The 21908-nt window shown below is 46.5% G+C and overlaps 1 protein-coding gene across 10 annotated transcripts in view; it reads left to right on the top strand.

Moving 5' to 3' along the window:
- Positions 1 to 21908, top strand: part of SLIT2 (slit guidance ligand 2) — a 482157-nt gene that overhangs the window by 103473 nt on the left and 356776 nt on the right. The gene's annotated exons all lie outside the window — the stretch shown is intronic.

Genomic DNA, 21908 nt, shown 5'->3' with positions numbered 1-21908 from the left:
CAGCAGTGCTACTGAGCCAAGCCTCTCTTCCTTCTATTGGCTGAGGCTCCTCAGAGCATGTGTTGTCAATTATCAGCCTTAAATAAACAGAATATTGCAAGAGTCCTAACATTTTAAACATGTTTTATTTTAAGTTTTTTTTAAAAAAATCTTCCATTGTGTTTGTCTGTGTCCTTTATAAAGTTTGTATCTCCACCACCTGGCATTACATTTTATGACACACGAAGTCCCATTTATGGCAGGTCCAGCCTTCATAACAAATTAATTTGACACCCATGCTCTAGCAGAAATCCACAAAGGAAAACTACCGATATGTCCTGAAGCAAGAGTGCTGGAGCACCTGTTGGCAGGTCTGAATTGTTTTCCAGACCATTTAGGCGTGTCAGAAGATAGAAGTGTGAGGACTGAACAGCTCAACCAAGCGGAACATATTTGGAACCGGGGTCTAATCTTAAATCTCTCCTGCCCTCCCTAAAGCAATAACAGCTGATACAACAAAGGAAATAGCCCTCCACTTAACAAGCGACTTATGCCTCTCTTTCTCTTGCTAAGCAATTCTGAAACAATGACAACTTCCATGCATAATTCTTCCAGTGGAACTTGCTTTAATGAGTTAAAGATGCAATTGTGACTGTTTAAAATAATAAAAAATGTTGTGAACAGCTACTCGTCTGAATGTTTGCAACTAAATGCATCTGAGTGGTTGTAATCATGCAGCTCCGTGCAAGAGAAATGTTTGCAGGTGATGTAGCAGTCTACAGCAATGTTTTGTTGGTTTCATCAGCGTGACTCCTAAGATTCATCCCTTCTTTACAGTATCCACTTACCTCACTCTTCCCATCTTAATAACTTTCAACGTCAGCTAGAACTTACCTGAACAAAGTTTGAGTCCAGTGGCACCTTTATGACCAGCAAAGATTTATTCTTGGTATAAATATAGGTATAAATAGCAGGGCCTGCAAGACTGAACTGTTTCGGACGGCATAGAACATCTAACGGGGGAGGGCTGCCACTGTATCTGGATCTGTCGCGCTTCAGTGCTAACTGCCTAGGATATCTGTACATGTTGAGAGAGGAAAATATTGTATGATCCGCCTGAATAGATGTAGTTAGCACCATTGCAGTTTTATCTGATTGCTTTAATATTGCTTGTTTATTGCGTATTTTATGTTGTTGGCCGCCTTGAGTCTGCATAGAAAGGGTGGGAAATAAATACAACAGAAATAAATAAATTATTGCATGTATGCACACTTCTTTAGATACCTAGAAAATACCTGTGGGATTTTGGAAGCGGTCATTTGGCGTATTGTTTAGAGATTTCTATAGCTAGTCCACTGTGTGTACGATAGCCCTACACACATGCTTGTGCCCCACATTGGCACAACATGCCAGAAAATGCCCTTAGCTTAGTTAGAATCATAGAATCACAGTGTTGGAAGGGACCTCCAGGGTCATCCAGTCCAGCCTCCTGCAGAATGCAGGAAACTCACAGATAAATTCCCCCTAAATTCACAGGATCTTCATTGCTGTCAGATGGCCATCTGGCCTCTATTTAAAAGCCTCCAAGGAAGGAGAGCCCACCGCCTCCCAAGGAAGCCTGCTCCACTGAGGAACTGCTCTAACTGTATAGTATGTTTTTGTGTTGTTTTGTTTTTAATTGCATTTTATTGGGTTTTTTGTATTTGCTTGGTTTTACTTGGATGTATTCCGCCCTGAGCCCTCTTGGGAAAGGGCGGAATTTAAATCTACCAAAATAAATGAATAAATAAATAAAAACTGATAACTGCTCTTCCTACTTGTTCTAGGAAATGTTCCTTCTCAGTAGCAAAAATACTAATCACTGTTGTGGTCAGATTTTGTGTGGATTAAGAACTTCATATGGCATAAGTCGGGACAGGGGGGGAGCCATTAAAAAAAATCTTTGGAGCCCCTCCTCTACTCAAAGTACAGGGGCTGGCTTTGCTTCCACTATATTAGGGGGGAGCGGCCATGGTAGAGGCAATGCGCCCTTTAAGCCAGCGCAATTTTTTTGTAGCAGGAACTCCTTTGCATATTAAGCCACACCCTTCTGATGCAGCCAATCCTCCCAGAGCTTACAGGGCTCTTCTTACAGGGCCTACTGTACGCTCCTGGAGGATTGGCTACATCAGGGGTGTGTGGCCTAATATGCAAAGGAGTTCCTGCTATTAAAAAAGCTCTGCTCTAAGCTAAGGAGCCTTGCGAGCAAAAATTCTACTTTGTGAGCTACTGGCATTAAAGTTGTGAGCTGCTGCATAAATTAGTTTGCTCTGGGGCCATTTTTCCTGCACTAAGACAAAAACGTGTGAGCCGGAGGCTAAAAATTGGTGAACCTGCTCACACTAACTCAGCATAGAGGAAAGCCTGGGTAGAGGAGCTACTTTGCCTAAAGTAGGTTCCAGGTTCAGTCTCCATCGTCTCCAGTTGAAAGGATCAGGTAGCAGGTGATGTGAAAGATCTCTGCCTGAGACCCTGGAGAGCTCCTGCCAGAGTTAGTAGAAACGACTGACCCTGCTGTATTAGGATTAGTAGTGTAACTCAATCTGTATTGTATATAGCTGTTACAGTTCTGCATTTTTGTAAAATGTGTGTGTATTGATGTACCAAGAGCAAAGTTTTGCTGTTTGCTCAGGTCAGGGGTAGAATTCTAGCAGGAGGTCCTTTGCATATTAGGCCACACCCTCATGATGTAGCCATTCCTCCAAGAGTTTACAAAAAAGCTCTTGAAGGATTGGCTACATCAGGGGTGTGTGGCCTAATACGCAAAGGAGCTCCTGCTAGAATTCCACCCCTGGCTCAGATGGAGGAAATAACCATATACTTCCCTGGCGTACATTAAAAGGACAGCGCTGGTCTATGCGCTAAATCTGCTGTCTGCTCTGGTTGCATCAGAACCTTGGGTGTGAGACTAGCTGAACTGCGCATTTGAGGGGGAAAGTCTAGCTTTGTTTATAGGATTTAAAGTTTGGATGAAAACAGTAAGATTTTCTTGAGCTTGAAGAAAAGGAGAAGGAGATCCAGGTGAGTTAGCAAGTATGTTTCCTGGTTGTCTGAAGTGGAGAGACAAGCCTCTGGCGACAGTTCTGAAAGCAGGTTGGATCCCATAGATCTATTCCGCCAGTGTCAACGCTTTTCTTCGGTGCTAGAAGAAGTCCCTTGATGGGAAAAAAAGAGGTTTGAGCGCCTTAAAATCGAGAGGAAAGTTGTTTGTGCTGGAGGAAAGCACCACCATTGGAATAAATTTGAGATCCAGTTTGGAACCCCTCCTCCACACCAAAAGCCCTGCGCATTGTCTCATTCTGATAACCCATTTCCAGAACATATTATGGCATGGTTGCTATCTGTGGCACAAAGCAATGTGAATGTATTCTTAAGCATCCTACAACCTTTTTTTTATCAACTGTTGATCTTAAGAACATAAGAGAAGCCATGATGGATCAGGCCAGTGGCCCATCCAGTCCAACATTGTGTCACACAGTGGCCAAAAAAACCAGCTGCCATCAGGAGGTCCATCAGTGGGGCCAGGACACTAGAAGCCCTCCTGCTGCTCCCCACCTCCCAAGCACCACGAATACAGAGCATCACTGCCCCAGACAGAGAGTTCCGTCGATATCCTGTGGCTAATAGCCATTGGTGGACCTCTGCTCCATATGTTCATCCAGTCGCCTCTTGAAGCTGTCTATGCTTATAGACAACTCCTGTGGCATCCTGTTATTGATGGACCTTGTGTTTCAGGCTGAGCTATGATTAACTGTATTAGTGGAGGAGAATATTTTTACTCTATTTTATGTTTAATTTTTCAATCGTTTAGATGAGGATATAGCTTTTAACAAATGAGATATAAATCTCTTCTGATGTATATTCCCCCGTCCGCACCAGCAGTTTGCATGGGATTTCTTTGTGTGATTTTGTGTGTGTGTGTGTCTGTATTTCTTCTTCAGCAAACCAATTCAGCATGAAGAGAAATGAATCCCAAACTTGGTCTCGAAGGAAGGCTCCATCTTGTGGATAACTTTGTGGAAAACAGTTTACTTTTCTTCTTGATGTTAAATCTAGGCATAGAGAGTATTGGAAACTTGTTATGTTTTAAGAATGGGGCTATAAAGGGTGTTCATAATTTTGCACTGAAAACTGCATCATAAAAATTTTTTTTGACCAGGAGAGAATGGTCCCCGATTGAACTATTATTCAAGGAACTATTATTCAAGGAATGGTCCCCGATTGAACTATTATTCAAGGACCATGGCAGCAAGTTATCTAAAATGAGGCCTCTGATTTATCCTTTGCCTCAGGTCACATATATATATATATTGACTATAAAACAATTTCACCTCGGTCTAAAGTTTAAGAAACGCCTGTATTATTGTAACGTTGGAGCCATTCTGTAACAATATTGTTTGACCACTTAGGAAGGCCAATTGGCCAAAATGTTTAGTCAGGGTGAGTCATTTTGGGAATTAATGCATGATTTTATTCTACATTGAAGATATTCTTTGCACCTATATTTTATTGAATTTGTAATACATTCATGGATATTTTTGTGTATTTTATAATATTTATAGTTCAGTCTTAGACACAGAACTATTTGGCCCTTATATTCTGACATCCTTAACCTTCTAGTTCTTACTTTATAATTTTGATGTAAGACAGAAAGCCTACATGTGGAACATAACAGGTACAATTGTGGACTCTACTCCATGGCTCATTTCCTAAAGTGTATTCCAGGGATGTTAGCCATATTAGTCTATCACAATAAAAACATATAGGAGCTCTGAGGCTTCTAAAAAAAAAAAAAAAAGAACAAATTTTTATTGCAGTACAAACTTTTGTGGACGTAGGTTCTTGTCTGCAAAAATTTATGCTGGAATAATTTTTTTTAACTTTTATCTTTTTTGGTGCCCCAAGATTGCTGTATGATTTCAAAGGGTATAACATTTCCTAAGATCTGACTTTCCTTCTGTCAAGTTGGACATTCCTTTCCTGGGATGGATCCATCTATAAATGGAGCAGATTATCTCTCTGATTCTTTTGTGACACTCTGCAGACTCTGAAAAGCCTTGCCCGTTCAGAGGGAAAGTTCAGATAAGGTATCATTTAGAAATGGAACTTTAAAAGGGGGAAAAAAAATGTTTCCTAGCCAGAGTCTTGAAGTACTTTGCAATAGGTGTGCCTGCAGTTGTGTCTTCCACTACCAGCTATTTCTCCTGCAGCCTAATCAACAAAAAGGGATCACAGTTAATAAGACAGGTAAGGCAAGAAACAACTACTGTGATGTGCTGGCTAACAATATTGAATGAAGTCAGTTTAAACCTTTGTAAATAACTGGAGAGCCAGTTTGGTGTAGTGGTTAAGTGTGCGGACTCTTATCTGGGAGAACCGGGTTTGATTCCCCACTCCTCCACTTGCACCTGCTGGAATGGCCTTGGGTCAGCCATAGCTCTGGCAGAGGTTGTCCTTGAAAGGGCAGCTGCTGTGAGAGCCCTCTCCAGCCCCACCCACCTTACAGGGTGTCTGTTGTGGGGAGGAAGGTAAAGGAGATTGTGAGCCGCTCTGAGACTCTTCGGAGTGGAGGGTGGGATATAAATCCAATATCTTCATCTACCTCACAGGGTGTCTGTTGTGGGGGAGGAAGGTAAAGGAGATTGTGAATCTCTCTGAGACTCTTCGGAGTGGAGGGCGGGATATAAATCTAATATTTTCATCTACCTCACAGGGTGTCTGTTGTGGGGGAGGAAGGTAAAGGAGATTGTAAGCCACTCTGAGACTCTTTGGAGTGGAGGGCGGGATATAAATCCAATATCTTCTTCTTCCAATATCTTCTTTTTGTACTTCGTATTATAGCATAGATCCATTCTCACATTTCAATATTACAAGAAAAGTCCTATGAGCACCCAGATGTAAGCTCATTTCATCAATGGACTTCCTCAGGAGTAATCCTTCCTGAAATGCCTCCAGGGTTACCAGCCTTTTGTAACAACCCGACGTAAATGCTCTTCTGCCGCATCTTCTATGTCAAGTTCTTTCATCCTGGAACAAACCAAAATACTAACAACCAGTGTTCCCTCTAAGCTGAGTTAGCATGAGCTAGCTCACAGATTTTTAGTCGCCAGCTGACACATTTTTGTCTTAACTCAGGAAAAATGGCCCCAGGGCACAATAATTTATGCAGCAGCTCACAACTTCAATGCCAGTAAGCTCATGACTTTAATACCAGTAGATCACAAAGTAGAATTTTTGTTCACAAGACACTTCAGCTTAGAGGGAATATTGCTAACAGCAAGGCATACCACAAAGCTGAATGGAAATAGATAATTCTGAAGATTATATATTGTTGTAAAAAAAACGTACCGCTCAATGACACTTAAGTGCATATACTTATATTTGGAGCTTAACCCAGTTCAAACTTATTCTTTTAACCAGGACTTATTTTGTAATATTGAAATGTGAGAATGGATCTGTGTTACGAAGTACAAAAAGATATTTACAAAAGGTTTTAAAATGACTTTATTAAATATTGTTAGCCAGCACATCACAGTAGTTGTTTCTTGCCTTACCTTTCTCATGCAGCCAGCAGCTCACACACCTTGGCTGGAACAGGAGACTTTCACTTCAAAAGGCAAAATGTGGGTCTCTCTCTCTCCCTCCTTGCTTTCCTGGCTTCCAGATGCGTAACTGTCTGGTTCTCTATTCTGTGGCTGTGAAAAAGAAACAATAAATTCCTTGCAGCAGTCTGAAGAAGGTTAGGTGCAGACCATGCTCTGGGAATAGTTGAAATAACAACATAAACAGGTTTTATCAAGCACACGTTTGGTTTACTTGAGTCGCTGTTTAAATGCACAAGTTCTATATTGCAGGAACAAGTTAACCGCAGCACCTTTTTCCGGGTGTTTAGTAAACAGAATGTAGGGTTTTTGCGAGATGTGCCAATTTTAATTTTAAGTGTTCAAAAACGTAATTATTGCAGTGAGTGAAATGGCCTTTGGATATTTGGGTTGTTTGAACGAGAGCCAGTTAGAGTGACAAGTGATTGACAAGGTAAACAGTCTCCTTGTAACTTGACATCATGCTGTGTTATAGTGCTGCAGAGACAGTATAAGCCTCAGGAAGTAGCCACAGTCCAATTTTTTATTAAACGCTTGGTGCCAGTGACTGTTGATGTTATTTTTTAATTAGCAGGCAGAATGCGCCATAGGCTCCTTTGCCTTTTAGTGCCTCGCACACCCCAGTTTTGCACATTTTTGTTCTTGCTCTGTGGGAGTTCTGGAATGCATGCACACTTAAGTAGTCATGTTCAGCAGGGGTATCTCTTTTGAATCTATTTCTTGGAGTGCAAAACTCTGTGTGCATTCATGGTGCATTACAGGCTTGTGAATTTTGAATGGAGTGGGCTCCACAGTCCACACCACCTTACCCAAGGCCACACACTCCTTTGCATATTAGACCCCCCCCCCGAGGTATCCAATCCTCCCAAGAGCATACAAAAAAGAGCCTTCTAAGCTCTTGGAGGATTGCCTACCTGAGGGGTGTGTGGCCTAATATGCAAAGGAGCTCCTGCTAGAATTCCACCCCTGTTCACCACAAATAGTCTCACTAGTGGGCAGCCCGGCCTGACCCCTACCCCGGCCTCATTTTGGGCAGGAGCTCACAGGAGTGAAGAGCCAGAACCTCTAAATTTTATTATTCTTTCTTTCTCTCTCCCCCCCCCCCCCCAAAAAAAGCCCCTTGCTTCTAGGCTCCATTGTTCAAACCCCCTGTGAGAATTTTGCTGAACTCTTAAGATTTGACAAACTTTCTAACATTTCCGCCCCCCCCCCCCCCCCCACAAAAAATGGGAAAGTAACCAAAACTTAGCAGACAGATAAGAGAACATAAGAACATAAGAGAAGCCATGTTGGATCAGGCCAATGGCCCATCCAGTCCAACCCTCTGTGTCACACAGTGGCCAAAAAACCCAAGTGCCATCAGGAGTGGGGCCAGGACACTAGAAGCCCTCCCACTGTGCCCCCCCAAACATCAAGAGCATCACTGCCCCAGACAGAGTTCCAGCGATAAACTGTGGCTAATAGCCACTGAAGAACCTCTGATCCATATGCTTATCCAATCCCCTCTTGAAGCTGTCTATGCTTGTAGCCGCCGCCACCGTGTACAAAGATGGAAATCTTCATCATGCCACTGTGGCCACCTAGGAGAAGATCATTTAAGAAGTATGACGGGAGGAAGGTTTTATTATGACAATTCTAATTCAAGAAGCATTTGAAGGTAGATGATGAGCTGATAGAATCTACTACACCTTCCGGTGATGTCAGGGGTGTATGGCATATGCAAATAAGTTGTGCTAATGAGCTCTGGCACATCTTTTTCAACAGAATGACCCCTGTCCCTACCCTTACTCCATCAGCTGTGGAGCAGTAGTTTTAGCGTAGCCATTAGTTGGGAGTGAGTTGTTGGGGGCCTTCATTGTTCTTGGCAGCTGGTGACTTCAGGTGATTAAGAATCAGGCTTAGCCCAGTCAGGGTGCCTGTTTCTTGCATTGCTTCCACACCTGCCAAATAATGCACTTTTGATCCACGTTCAGTGCGCTTTAGCAATGGTTTTAAATGGGTTTTAGTTATAGTCTACAGACTATAAATTGCAGAAAGTCTCAGAACAACCAGCAAATTCCACAGAACAATCAGCACAGTCAACAACCATCTTCCTTATCTTCAAACCCCTTCCAACCCTCCCAGCAATTAACACAGAACAATGGTTGCATTCAACAGCCAGTTTCCTTATCACTATCCTTCCAGGAAGCCCCACCAAACAATGGGCATATCCACAAACCAATTGCCCTTTCATCACACCCCCTCCAGCCTAGAAATAGCAGCTCTCCAGCAGCCCTGGCCCCACTCAACGCACAGCAGCCAAGAAGGTCAGAGCGCCTGCTCCGGCTGCAGCGTCACTGAGGATGTTCTCCGCAGCTGAGAACGAAACGTCTGGAAGGAAAACTTTCTCCAGTAGAAGACAGCACTTGAGCCCGAAAGATTCTACAAACCCTAACAATGAGCTCTGTTGAAAATGGTTTATAATTGTTTCTTATGGTAATTTGTAAATTCAAAAGTAGTTTTATAAAAAAGAAAGTATGGTAGCCTATGTTTCACAGTTTTTTTGTCTCTTGTAGTGTATCTGCACCAGCGGTCATTTTGTGGAAAAATAGGTGGCGGAGCTCATCCAGGGATTTATTTATTTATTTATTTATTTATTTATTTTATTCGATTTATATCCCGCCCTACCCCACCGAGGTGGGCTCAGGGCGGCTTACAACATAAAAACCAGCAGAATCCATTTAAATACATTCATGATAGATTAATAATTATAATTATACAATACAATATATAAAATACATAAAAACACATAATAATAGTATGCAGCTGCAATACTATTCAATGGACAAGGAGGTGGAACTCTCAGAATAAAGAGGTGGAAGGGGAGGGACGGTGGCTCAGTGGTAGAGCATCTGCTTAGGAAGCAGAAGGTCCCAGGTTCAATCCCCGGCATCTCCAACTAAAAAGGGTCCAGGCAAATAGGTGTGAAAAACCTCAGCTTGAGACCCTGGAGAGCCGCTGCCAGTCTGAGTAGACAAGACTGACTTTGATGGACCAAAGGTCTGATTCAGTATAAGGCAGCTTCATATGTTCAACTTTCAGAAAGGTTCAGAAGCTGTGCTCCTGTAAGCTCCCACTGAATCTGAGGCCTGATCTTCACTGTGATCCCATTTTTTTTTTTTTTACTTTAAATGGGTTTTGCCATTTTATGCCATAAAATCCAGTTGCAAAATGTACGGAATGTGGATTGAAAGTACATCATTCAGCCTCTGTGAAAGCACTTTTGGTTAGGTGGACTGAGACAGAATGAATATAAAATAGGTAATGCATAGAATTACTGGTAATATTTACATTGTCGGGCAGCCCGATCCAGACATATGTGGTGGCCGGCCGCTTGGGCGTAGGCGGATCTACGGCACCGCTCGTTGGCTTCCAAAGGGGTTTGGGGCGCTGGAGCACAGCGCGGCCAAGCCCCGGCCGCCTGCAGATGTGTAAAATACACTGGAGTGTGGGCTCCCAGAGCGGTGCGAGGGCAGGAACAGGAGGGGGCGCTGCCACAGGGACGCCAGGGATTGGCAACTGGGGAGCTGGCCCACGTGACACTCAACGGTGAAGAGAGCTGCCCGCATTCCCAAAACCCCTCATGCACACACCCAGCCCCATGGTGTGGCTGTGTAATCCTTGGGGAAGCATCCGATCAGCACATACCACTAACTCCGTGGAGCAGCCTATCCGCCAAAGGGCGAAGCTGAGCCCCTGTTAGTGTCCCTCCCATGGGCTGCACGGCCAGATGGAGTCCCCGATGCTGTGGGGGCCCCCTGCAGGAACACAGTAGACCACCCACTGCAGGCACCCATGCATCAAAGGTGCCGGCGACGGCCGCAGTGGGGGCTTGCGCTCGTGCCCGCCCGCTGAGAATTGGACACCCATGAGGGGCGCGAGGCAGCTTCTAAATGGCCATGTGCAGGACTTGCCTCCCCCCACCCCCAGATCCCCCTTGAATAAGGACTCGGTGCAATGTGCAGGGATAAGATTTATTAAAGCGCTGGGCTGCAGAAGGGCTGCCACCCGGCCCCCTCACAGGAAGCTGCCTCAAGCTGCAGTGTGCAGAGGCGGACACCTGAGGGGTGGAACCGTGGGGCAGCCAGTCCCCTGTCAGTGGTGGGGGTGGCAGGGATTAATTCAGCTGGCCCTGGTCCCCGAGCCCTGGGTCCTGGTTCCTGGCCACCTGCACAGCCTTCCACATCACTACCACCTTCTGAATCCCCCAGCGGCTCCCCATGGTTAGGGACCGGGGCTGGGGGGGGACGACAGGGGCTGCCCCACACGCAAGTCTGCTGTGCCCAGCCCCCCCCCCCGCATTCCTGGCCCTCGGGGCATGGGCAGATCCAGGGTCTGCAGCATGAGGAAGGCAGCTAGGGCCGACCATCTACATGGGGACACCCTCCTTAGGTTCTCCACCACGTTGGCCGCCAGTGTCACGGTGTGGATACGTTCAGAACGGGACAGGGGTCAGATGCTGGCATGAGCGGCCAGTCGCGGACGGCCCATGTCCCGCGCTCAGTGTCGCACCTTGAGGGGACTCTGGCCACTCATCATCTGTGGACAGGCGGAGGTCACCCACCCCAGCATCCATGACCTCCTCACTCAATGTGTCCTCCCCCTGATTTGGCGCCTGTTGACGGCTGTCCGGACGTCCTGGGGGTGGGGGGGCGCTGGACCTGCTAACCTCCCATCCTGCAGGTGCTGGGCGGCTAGCTCCAGTTCTCGGCTGTCTCGCTAGAGCAGCCTCCCGCCTCCGAGTCCACAGTGGAGCTCGTGGCAGCCCACGATGATTCCTGGGAGTCACCTGGGGTGGGGGCAAGGTGCTGGTAATATACCAATTTCATAACAAATGGTAATTTCAACACGAGTTTTAGCATAATAAGAGTGTGAGCAACATTTTTTTTTATGTAAAGATTTGGCATGGTTTCATTCCTTTGTCTAATTTTAAAGCTTATAAACCACTTTGAGTCCTGTGTTAATATGCTAAACTTAGCCCAGCAGGCCCGTCTTCTGTGTCTTTCACTTTTCCCACCTCGTTTGTGGAGGTTCCGGGTTCCCACAGTCCGAGATGCCGTTGCTGGAGGACACACCAACAGCTGCGGGGCTGATGGGACTGGCCGGCTGTGCTCCGGCTGCTGTAGAGGCTGGAGTGCAGCTCACACACCTGAAAGAGAGACAGGGGGCGGGGGGGGGGAACCTTGCCGGCTGCAGGTATAGAACTCCACCCCTGGGTGAGCCTGCGAGAGGTGGAGCAAGCATCCCGGCTGCCTCCAGTGGATCCATCCCACACAATTCCAGCTGTCCTGCATAACGGGCCAGCTGACTCACATGCGAGCCCGAAATCACGGCAGCCGTGGTGGGAGCCGGCCCGAAATGGCGAGTCACTGGCTGGGCTGCGGAAAGCTGGGATATGTGTTGCACCTCCTTAGCTTCGGCACGGGTATGACCGAGACACGGGGTGGGGGGAGCCACCAGCGGGATGGACGGCCAGGGCGCACCTCCACATGCACATGTATGGTGGCCGGCACCCTGCCCGGAGACACAACCACGCTGGATGGTCCTGAGGGCTGCAGGGACTCCTAGCCGGACTTACCCGTCCATACGGGGGGCTCTGGAAGCAAGATCTGTTAGGACTAGGAAGCAACAGTGGTTAAACTGGCAGCCCAAACTTAGCTCGCCTCTCCCCAAGTCCAGCTGCTCTAACTTAACTAACATCCTTCTCTGTGCCGTTCCCTCCACCAAGTGCACCCCTCCTCGTGCTAAGTCCACAAGGCATGGCCCTCCGGAGCAGAGTGCCATGCCGTGTGCCCTGCCCTCCCTCCCTGAGGAGTTGTGTGTGGCAGGAATCGAAATCTTTGTTTGGGGGGGGCACTGATTGGGTGAGGGAGGGGGGCCATGCCAAGCCCGGAGTGGGAGGGGATTGGTGGGGCAATAACATGGCTCCCAAGTGGGTTTGTGTGCTGCCGCACTGGTACTGCCGGCATGTGCTTTCTGTTTCCACTAGTGCCTATGGGGTGCGCCAGCATTTTGCGTGGCGCAAGTTTGCGCCTGGCGGGGGGGGGGGGTTGTTCCCACACCGAAATCTCTCTGGGAGCCGACCAGCAGTGGCCACGCCCCTGGGTCGGCCCCCTCCTATGCCGAAGTGCCACCCTGCACCTCTGTTGCGGCTGGCAAGTGGCACACGCCCCATTTCCGCTGGCGCGGGTGAGGATACACCGGCGTAGGTCTCCCTATTGCCGGCGTGGCGGTAAGTCTGCTTCTACAGCGCTTTCAGCCCCCCTCGGATTGTGCTGTTAGTCTGTTATTTTCACATACAAAGAGTTCCTTGTGGATAATGAAGTGACACAGTTCACAAATGCCACAATCTCCCATGGTCTCTGGGTACCACACCTCCCTCAGATTTGGCATATTTTGATTCTACTCACACCGGGAAGTACTGGTTTGAAAGAGCTGCTGAAACACCTACAATGTCGAAAAAAAGAAAGCTTTTCTCTCCTTGGTGTGTGGCAGATAAGGGCAGTTTTTCCTGTGTGGTGCTCTCAAACGTATCCCAAGTGGAACTCGTCAGAGTTACAGTCCTGGTTTGAAAGCTTTATCACCTTGCTGTGTAGAGTTAAATCAACCCGAAAGCAAAGGTTTTGTTCCTGGCTAGTTTAGGATTTTCCTCAGCCCATTTTATGCATCCTTCATCGAATACAACCGAGCTCTTTTGTGGAGTAGTTGTAAAAATTGACAAGCTGTGCATTGTTGGAAGTGCTATCTTGCAGAATATATTTGTGCCTTCTGTCTTACTTAATTTACATTTTAATCCTACCCTCTGATTTATTTATTTTTTGAAGTGGAATAGCTTCTGAAATGAAGATGAACCTCAAATAAAGGGACAGTTTCACACTGCTGATTATAGAAGGCAGTCTCTGAAACGAACATATCCCCCTGCAACATACAGAAATCCTGATTTTTTCAAGAGAACACAAGGCCTTTTAGGTGACCCGTTTCTCCAGCTGGTCTCTTTCATAATTCTGTGTGAATTTTCCCAAGGTGGATATTGGCCGTTTCAGAAGTTTTGTAAATAGCTGCCCTTTTTGCTCAGACAAATGGAATGCTTCACTGAGTGTCAACACAATCCTTAAATCAGAGTATCCTCAGTTTGAGCAGTTTATTCTTCCAAGAGAAAAGTCGCTTTCCAGGAGTGGCTGTGGCTCAGTGGGAGAGCATCTGGCTGACATGCAGAAGCTCCCAGTTTCAATCCCTGGTATCTCCAGTTAAAAAGATCTGGCAGTAGGTGATGTGAAAGACCTCTGCCTGAGACATCAGGGAGTCTCCTCCAGTCTGGGTAGACGATACTGAATTTGATGGGCTAAGTATCTGATTCAGGGGTGGAATTCTAGCAGGAGCTGCTTTGCATATTAGGCCACACCCTCCTGATGTAGCCAATCCTCCAAGAGCTTCCAAGGCTCTTTTTTTGTAAGCTCTTGGAGGATTGGCTACATCAGGGGTGCGTGGCCTAATATGCAAAGCAGCTCCTGCTAGAATTCCACCCCTGATCTGATTCAATGAAAGCCAGTTTCATGTGTTCATGTGACAGGTTGAGGAACAGATTTTAGCTCCTTGAAAATAACAGAGAAACAAATGGCAGTGTTTATGTAATATTTTTTTTCTTTAAAAAAAAGAAAAATAACACCACAAACCAGTCATCTGCTGGTTGTTATGGTTGCCATTAAGTTACTGTGGCCATCCCAACAGGTGGCACTGATCCGTTAACCTTGGGACTTTTTTTTTTTGCTTAGCATATTAACACAGGACTCAAAACGGTTTATAAGCTTTCAAATTAGACAAAGGAATGAAACCACGCCAAACCTTTACATAAAAAAATGTTGCTCACATTCTTATTATGCTAAAACTCGTGTTATGAAATTGGTACATTACCGGGACCTTTTTTGTAAAAAAAAAAAAATGCCCAGCAAGAACTCTTTTGCATATTAGGCCACACCCCTAATGTCGCCATAGTTTTGCACATGGCTTTTTTTTTTAGAAAAGGCCCCGAATGGGCTCATTTGCATAATAGGCCACACCCCCTTGGTGCCAAGCCAGCCAGAACTGCGTTCCTGTGCATTCCTGCTAAAAAAAAAAAAAAGCCCTGGGTATGCTCTATTTTTGGTGTGCAATCTTACATACCATTATTTTTCATTTTAAACCACCCCGTAAAAAGTCTGCCAAGAAAACATCGTGATGTGACGTCGCCCCATGGGTCGGTAGCAACTCTGTGCTTGCACAGGGGACTGCCTTTACTTATTTTTCATATTTGGTTTCAATCGTTTATTGTTATGCTATGCTTTTAAAAATCTGCTTTTGTGTTGGTGTATGGTTCTTTTTAATATAAAATTCAATAAAACGTTAATTCACACACAACCCCCCCCCTCAAATACGGGGGGGAGGGGAAATACTACTCTACACACTCAGAGAAAAAATTAAAATGCTGTCAGTCTGCAGACCCAGGTGGTCAGCAGCATCTCCTTTATTTATGTATTAGATTTTTTAGTCCCCACTCAGCCAAAAGATCTGGTGGCAGCTTGCAACATTAAAACCAATAATTGTTTATCATACAATAGTGCAGAATCCAACCTCACCCTGACGCTGCTTACAGTCTACAGCTGTCCACTAGACACCATCAGTCCTCAAGGGTGACCCTCCAGCTAGTATGTCAGTCTTTCCTGGCCGCATGAACTCCAGAGAGCCAGTTTGGGGTAGTGGTTAAGTGCGCGGACTCTTATCTGGGAGAACCGGGTTTGATTCCCCACGCCTCCACTTGCAGCTGCTGGAATGGCCTTGGGTAAGCCATAGCTCTGGCAGAGGTTGTCCTTGAAAGGGCAGCTGCTGTGAGAGCCCTCTCCAGCCCCACCTACCTCACAGGGTGTCTGTTGTGGGGGAGGAAGATAAAGGAGATGGTGAGCTGCTCTGAGATTCATAGTGGAGGGCGGGATATAAATCCAATTTCTTCTTCATATTGGATGGATTCAACTTCAGCCAGCTTCTTAACCATCTACCACAGGGGTGGCCAACGGTAGCTCTCCAGATGTTTTTTGCCTAGAACTCCCATCAGCCCCAGCCATTGGCCATGCTGGCTGGGGCTGATGGGATTTGTAGGCAAAAAGGCATCTGGAGAGCTACCGTTGGCCACCCCTGATCTACCACATCCATCTTGGACTACCACATCCAGGCCAAGAGCCCTGCTGCCAACTGCTTATACAGCAGGAGGAAGAACTGAGGGTGCTTTCACACAAGAGATTTGGCCTGACCTATTCCTGCCTCCCCTTTGGATCAAAAGCACACCATCACAAGAGCACATCTGCCCTCTGAGCCGCACCTATCCCCAGTCCATCCCCAGATGCCTCCAATCCTCATTAAAGAGCCACCTGGATCTTCCCGATAGCTTCCCCCTGATTCAGATGTCGGTCATATGAACATATGAAGCTGCCTTATACTGAATCAGACCCTTGGTCCATCAAATTCAGTATTGTCTACTCAGACTGGCAGCGGCTCTCCAGGGTCTCAAGTTGAGGTTTTCCACACCTATTTGCCTGGACCCTTTTTAGTTGGAGATGCCGGGGATTGAACCTGGGACCTTCTGCTTACCAAGCAGATGCTCTACCACTGAGCCACTGTCCTTCCCCTTCGCATAATTGGCTGCTGTCTGAATGCCCAAGCGTGACTCGAGAGCAGAAGTGCTGTGTGATTGCGCTAAGCCGTTTCCAACACTACCAGGTTTTTTCCCCCCTAACCCCCCTCCAAGGTGCGCTTGTGTGCTTCTCTGCCTGAGCGCACACATGGGGGACTTTAAAAAAAACTACCCTTTCCGCAGCGGTCTGTACTTGAGCCACACTAGCAGTGAGAACGTGCAACCACTGACGGCTCCTGGGATGCTGCCGCTTCAACGGCGGCTGTCTGTTCCCTCTAAAATGGACCTGACTGAATCGGGTTTTTTCGCCTTGAGATACTATCGCATCAGTTTCCCAGTCTGATAGCCCCAGAGTGTAGGGTTGCCAAGTCCAATTCAAGAAATATCTGGGGACTTTGGGGATGGAGCCAGGAGACTTTGGGGGTGGAGCCAAGACCAAGGCTGTGACAAGCATAATTGAACTCCAAAGAGAAATGTGCCATCACATTTAAAGGGACAGCACACCTTTTCAGTTCTTTTCTTCCATAGGAAATACTGAAGGATAGGGGCACCTTCTTTTGCGGCTCATAGAATTGGACCCCCTGGTCCAATCTTTTTGAAACTTGGGTATTTTGGGGAGAGGCACTAGATGCTATACTGAAAATTTGGTGCCTCTACCCCAAAAAACAGCCCCCCCCCCCAGATACCCGCAGATCAATTCGTGATTTTCTATGGGGATAAATCTCCATAGGGAATAACAGAGTTCCCCGCAGACATTTCCCTCCCCTCCCCCCGCTTTCTGATGACCCTGAAGCGGGGGGAGGGTCTCCAAACTGGGGGATCCCCTGCCCCCACCTGGGGATTGGCAACCCTACCTGAGTGTCATCGGCATATTGATGGCGGCCAATTCCAAACCTCCTGACAGTCTCAGCAAGAGGGTGCATATATATAACATCGGAGAGAGGATTGAACCCTGTGGGACCCCGCAATTCAGATCTCGTCAGGAAAACCTCTCTTCCCTGATAACAACCCTCTGGGAGTGTCCCTGGAGCAATTGGAAAAACCAGCTAAGGGAAGCACGCCTTACCCCCAGGGAGGCAAGGCAGTTAATCGGGACCAAATGATCAACTGTGTCAAAGACCGCTGATTGATCCAAAAGGATCAACAGGGCTAGCGTGCCTTTATCCAGATGTAGTTTTCTTGTTGTTAGTTCCAGGCCTTGAATTCAGCAGGAGCTCACAGGAGCACAGCTCCTGAACCTTTCTGAGGGTTCCCCCTCCTCCTCCCCACCTACCTTGTCCATTAACTCCTGGAGAAGCCTGTGCCACCCTTTCTCCACTTCTTATGTGATTTTGGGCAGCAGGTGGCTTGCTGGCCTTTTGACTGGGGGAGAGCCCCAGGCGAGCGAGGCCTGCTTGGGCTGGCTGAATTTCTAGCTAGCCCAAGCAGGCCTTGCTCTCCTGGGACTCTCCTTTTTTGTATCGGGTTGCTTTTGACTGGTTGGGGGGGGGGGTGGCATATGCTAATGAGTTATATTAATGAGCTCCACCATCTATTTTTCTACAAAACAACCCCTGGTTAGCCCCATGGACATGAAAACAGGCAGTGACAACAAAGGCCTTGTGAGAAGACACCTATGTGACAGCAATTAATGCTCATATATTTTATCTCAGGCTGCTTTCTTAAATTAGGTGACGTGTTCACGTGTATCCCAAAAAGCGCTGAGAATTCCATCTCTAGCAATATAAAATGTTGCCGTTTGGAGCGAGAAGCAGTTTTTATAAGCAGCCAAATGCAGCTAGCTGGTTCGTGAGGATGAACATATGAACATATGAAGCTGCCTTATACTGAATCAGACCCTTGGTCCATCAAAGTCAGTATTGTCTTCTCAGACTGGCAGCGGCTCTCCAGGGTCTCAAGCTGAGTTTTTTCACACCTATTTGCTGGACCCTTTTTTGGAGATGCCAGGGATTGAACCTGGGACCTTCTGCTTCCCAAGCAGATGCTCTACCACTGAGCCACTGTCCCTCCCCAATGCTGTTACCTGTACTTTTAAGCAAACTGCGAAAAATGAAATTTCATCCTGACAAGACAGTGGTTCTCTAGGTTAGCAAAAAAGGCAGACCGAGGATTTAACATTGTATGGAAGTTACAATCCCTTTGAAAACCCAGGTTTGCAGCTTGGGAGTGCTACTCCACACAGTACTCACATCAGCAGACCACGTGGCGATGGTGGCCCGGAGTACTTTTGCTCAGCTTGGGTTGGCGTGTCAGCTGCCTCCATTCCTCGGTCAGATAGGTCTAGCCGCCGTGCTCCATCCAGACTAGACTATAGCAATACGCTCTGCTTGGGGCTACCCTCGAAGAGTACTTGGAAGCTGCAGCTAGTGCAGAACCACAGTGGCTAGATAATAGGTTAGGGTAGCGTTGCCAGGTCTGTGCTGGAAAATACTTGGAGACTTTGGGGGTGGAGCCAGGAGAAGGCGGAGTTTGGGGAGGGGAGGAGCCTCAGCATGGTACAGTGCCATAGAGCCCACCTTTCAAAGCAGCCATTTTCTCCAGGGAAGCTGATCTCTGCCAACTGGAGTAAAAACAGGCCTCACCCGGTGGCTGACACCCCTTGGTCAGGGCCAGCTATCAGAAGCACGTGACCCTGATATTAGAGCAATTACACTGGCTTCTGATCCACTCCTGAACCCAATTCAAGGTGCTGGGTTTGAACTTTTGAAGGCCTACCTGGCTTTGGAACCAAGGTATCTGAACGAACGTCTTCTCCCGTATGTTCTTGCTAAGGAATTAAGATCACTGGGAAAGACCCTCCTGACTGTCCCATCAGTCAAAGAAGTGGATTTGGTGGGTACAGAAGAGATGGCCTTTTCAATGACAGACCCACGGTTGTGGATCAGGCTTTCCAGGGAGATGCATTTGACTCCCTCATTTTCCGTTTTTAGGAGGCATTTGAAGGCGGTTTATTTAGGACCAGTGTTCCCTCTAAGCTGAGTGAGCATACGCTAGCTCACAGATTTTTAGCCTCCAGCTCACACATTTTTGTCTTGGCTCAGGAAGGATGACCCCAGAGCCAAAGTAATTTATGCAGTAGCTCGCAGCTTTAATGCTAGCAGCTCACAAAGTAGAATTTTTGCTCAAAAGACTCTACAGCTAGAGGGAACATGGTTTTGGACTGCATTTGATTAAAGCGGACCTAAACCGGGATTTTAAATGTTTATTTATGTATTATTATATGTTCTGTTTTATGTCTTTTAGTCACGTTGCATAGCTGCCTTGAGTTCAGTACAGAAGAAAGGCGGCTAATAAATAAAGCTTAATACAGCACATTTTTAATACGGGCTGCAAAACAATCACCACCACCAAAATTGCTTGCCAATGAATAGTTTAGATAAGTAGGAAGGGTCTTTATTAAGGTTCAAAAACATTTCAATAGCTATATCAAAACTGCATATCTCCTTAAAGTGCAATAATAGCCCGCAGCTTATGCTAATTGTAATGAGATAGTGTTCTAGCTGTCCAGTTGAGTAAAAGCACCCCCCTTTTGTTTCGCCGAGGATTATTTTTGAATGGAGCCATTTTGCATGTTTGGTGCGTTTGCCAAAATGAATTGAGCTGTGAGAGGTCAAATATGATGTTAGCGGGGTTTAATGTTGCTTATGGGGAGAACGCAAAGCTGAAACTCAATATTGTGAAAGAGGAAAAACTCAATGTGACTTTAAGTACCTTGGAAGCAGAGATGTTAATGGTTCTTGCAGTGTTTTGTCTTTATAACCTGGTGCCTTTGAAAAAACTTCAAAACCACACAGAAGTATTTCTTTCCATTCTCATCATACAGATGATTCTAGATCATGGATGGCCAAACTTACTTAGCGTAAAAGCTGCATAGAATAAAAGTCAGATGCTTGAGAGCAAGAAGGAAGGAAGGAAGGAAGGAAGGAAGGAAGGAAGGAAGGAAGGAAGGAAGGAAGGAAGGAAGGAAGGAAGGAAGGAAGGAAGGAAGGAAGGAAGGAAGGAAGGAGAGGGAGAGGTGGAAAGAAACCAACTTTAACTTCAAATGCATTCTCCAAGCTGCTGGCTGGCACAACTTGGAGAAGTGATTTAGAGAGAGAAATGCCTTCTCCAAGCTGGCTGACAGGGTGGTGGCGGCCTTGAGAGCCACACAATATGTGTGAAAGAGCCACATGTGGCTCCCAAACTGCAGTTTGACCACCCCTGTTCTAGATTATACCTCCCAGCTGGTACAACCGTGAAAAATTAACAGTTAGCCTGCTAACATAGTTGCATTGCCTTAGGATGCTGTTCTTCTGGTTATGAAGATCAAATGCATGCGTTTCAGCCTTGGAGCACCACTGATTTGCAGTTAAAATCAGGCAAGAATTGGGGCAGGAATTTTGAGACTTTGTTGTAATTATTAATAAAGGAAATGTTCTTCTGAAATGTAATTGAGAGTAGATTTCATGTAGCTTTGAGGCTTATTTTAAGCCAAAGTGACTTTAATCCCCTCTTTTTTTATCAGTCTGGTTTAAATTAACATCATCATGGTTAATCCTGACTATTGACAGCTCTGGGGGGAGCACAAAACGGCAGTGGCTACAAGCATAGCTTCAAGACAGGATTGGATAAACATACGGAGCGCAGCTATAGATGGAGTATTCTTCCTGTGGCAGTGATGCTCTGTGTTCTTGGTGCTTGTGGGGGGGCAACAGTGGGAGGGTTTCTGGAGTTCTGAGCCTGCTGGTGGACCTCCTGATGGCATATGGGTTTTGTTCACTGTATGACATAGTGGATTGGATGGGCCATTGGCCTGATCCAACATGGCTTCTCTTTTCTCCTCCTTCTCCTCCTCCTTCTAGGCAAACTAAACTAAATCGTTTGGAAAAGCTGCCTCTCATCCATGATGCAAGGACAGGTTGACAGGAGCAGGGCCACCTTATCTTACGGCATAATTTGAGAACTCTGCAGAACAGATACTGAGGACCAGGGGTGGAATTCTAGCAGGAGCTCCTTTACATATTAGGCCACACTCCCCTGATGTAGCCAATCCTCTGAGAGTTTACAAAAAAGAGCCTTCTAAGCTCTTGGAGGATTGGCTACATCAGGTGGGTGTAGCCTAATATGCAAAGGAGCTCTTGCTAGAATTCCACACCTGCTGAGGACAAACAGACTTTAAAAATACAGGACTTTATGGTAAACATCGTGCCTTTCTATCAGATCAGGTTCCCCAAGGTGGTGAACCTAAAAGCATTAAAGCGTTTGAACAATTACAAACATTGAAAGTATAAAATAGTTCAGAAGAACACTAGGGTTGCCATGCACCCTTATCTTGCTGGTGGGTGCCTTTGGGGGGTGTTCTGGGGGGGGGGGGCACATCCCACCTCCAAATGGCATGTTGGACTACTAAACCCCAAGTGGTCCAAAACAGGAAGTGGGGATGCAGCTATTTGAGTGGTCCGTAGGGGGAAGTGAAAGGGACGCCTCAAATGGCTTCCGGCTTCTAATTAGGGGTAGAGGAGTGAAACTGATGATCACTGAAGGCTTGCAGCCATTTGAGGGGTCCTTTTGCTTCCTCACTCTAATGGCTAATCCGGGAAGGTACTTCT

This window comes from Heteronotia binoei, chromosome 9, assembly GCF_032191835.1.
Source record: "Heteronotia binoei isolate CCM8104 ecotype False Entrance Well chromosome 9, APGP_CSIRO_Hbin_v1, whole genome shotgun sequence".
Classification (NCBI taxonomy): Eukaryota; Metazoa; Chordata; class Lepidosauria; order Squamata; family Gekkonidae; genus Heteronotia; species Heteronotia binoei.
The sequence above is the reverse complement of the archived record's forward strand: the minus strand, read 5'-3'. Positions and strand labels throughout refer to the sequence as shown.